Genomic DNA, 2,151 nt, shown 5'->3' on the forward strand with positions numbered 1-2,151 from the left:
CTTTACATGAAAATACCATTGGCTAAAAGCCGATGGTAAACAAGTCATACTTGCTTTTAAATATGATGTCAGAGGCAAAAACTCTTACTTATGAAACAAGTATTTCTGAAGAATACCAGAAGAAAAAGGCAATACCTCTCGAAGTGCCTATTTACATTTTAGTCATTCTTGTAGCACTATTAGATTTATTATTATCATTTGTAGTAGTAGTAGTAGTAGTAGTAGTAGTAGTAGTAGTAGTAGTAATAATAATAATAATAATAATAATAATAATAATAATAATAATAATAATAATAATAATAATAGTAGTAGTAGTAGTAGTAGTAGTAGTAGTAGTAGTAGTAGTAATGTATCAGTTGGTAATTACTTTTTATGATTTTCGTATAAACGTTTCTTTAGGATTGTTATAACAGATTGATTTATAAGAAGGTAGAATACTTCAGCATCTCTACGTATTTGATTAAATACAAACTAATGGTACTATCTTAATTTCAGAGCTAATCAAGTCTACATATTTATCCATATTCATAATAAAAAAAGTAAATATTACGTTATTATAATTAAACTGTGAGTATTAGATTAAGCAAATTAATTTATACTGCAATTTCAAATCTCCTGATATCAATAATTCTAATATGGTGTCTTTTTACCAATATGTACGCAAATGGTATATACGGGAAATCATATTCATCTACTAATATCAAACTATTATATAATGAATATATATTTTTCATCCTTTCCTTCTTGCATTTAAAAAGGTCATGCACAAATTATTCACCATTCCTTAAATCCCATTAATACCAAGCGATTTATGAACACAACGTGAATATTTATCAATATACGAGTCATATATTTCCATTAGGGATCCATCATCTATCATCTTACTCACTTCCTCCCTAGACGCAGCAAAAAGGATTTTCGGGAAATGTACACGTCATACATTCCAATAAAGTGAATACATGTCTTCGTCATGCACAAAAATACGGGAGATATTCATATCCTTCCAACCTCTGGGGGTCAAGGACGATTTTAATTCAAGGTTGCACAACGTCGCTCGGAGACACAGCACATCGAGCAATCAAAAGGGGTGGAGGAGGAGGAGGAGGAGGAAGGAATGTCGATGAATAGTAGGGTGAAACAAACTTAAGTAAGCGAGGAATAAAAACTAGCTAAATGAGGAAGAAAAATCGGTTGGAATTCGATTTCGTACATATTAATCCCTAAAATATACTGTTGTGTGGCTAGATAGAGAGAGAGAGAGAGAGAGAGGAGAGAGAGAGAGAGAGAGAGAGAGAGAGAGAAGAGGAGAGAGAGAGAGAGGAAACAAACATAGGTATAAGCGGGGAATGGAAACTAGCCAAATGCGGAAGAACTAGATCGCCTGGAATTCGAATTTCTACATTCTAATTCCCGTGAAGTATACTGAGAGAGAGAGAGAGAGAGAGAGAGAGAGAGGAGAGAGAGAGAGAGAGAGAGAGAGAGAGAGAGAATCTCCGAATCCAAAATACCCATTGATCTACTTGGGCAATACCATAGAAGGGTATACGCGTAAACCAAATCGTGTCAACATTGTGTCTGATGCCCCGACATGGAGGCAGACAATGGATGGGCCGAACTCTTACGTTATTTATGCCGATGCTGGAGAAGATAGCGCTCGAGAAATGTATCCGGATCTTCCTCCATTACTCATGCTTTTTATTCATCGAATTTCTGTTCATGGGAACCTCGGGTAAGTGAGGTTGTGAAGAAATGAATCTCTGGAACGAGCGGGTCTTCCATCGATTTGGAATGTTATGGTCAAAGTGAAAACATTTTTATTTTAGCTAATTAGATTGGATATACTAGAACAGTTTCTTTAGTCAAGTTTCGATAAAATACATTGCATCATGAGGCTCAATACTACACAGTATTCTAAAAGTTTTATTCCAGCTGTGACCAAGTTGTGGAATGCTCTTCCTAGTTGGGTAGTTGAATCGGTGGAACTTCAAAAGTTCAAGCTTGCAGCAAATGTTTTTATGTTGAACAGGATGACATAAGTCTTTTTATCGCTATATATGAAACATGTTTTGATGTTGTTAATGTTTTTAAAATATTTTGTTTTAATTGTTCATTATTTTTCATATCGTTTACTTATTTCTTTATTTTCTTTCC

The 2,151-nt window shown here is 34.2% G+C and overlaps 1 protein-coding gene across 1 annotated transcript in view; it reads right to left on the minus strand.

Annotated features, from left to right (window-relative positions):
• Positions 1 to 2,151, minus strand: part of LOC137658536 (PAS domain-containing protein cky-1-like) — a 72,984-nt gene that overhangs the window by 21,354 nt on the left and 49,479 nt on the right.

This window comes from Palaemon carinicauda, chromosome 1, assembly GCF_036898095.1.
Source record: "Palaemon carinicauda isolate YSFRI2023 chromosome 1, ASM3689809v2, whole genome shotgun sequence".
Classification (NCBI taxonomy): Eukaryota; Metazoa; Arthropoda; class Malacostraca; order Decapoda; family Palaemonidae; genus Palaemon; species Palaemon carinicauda.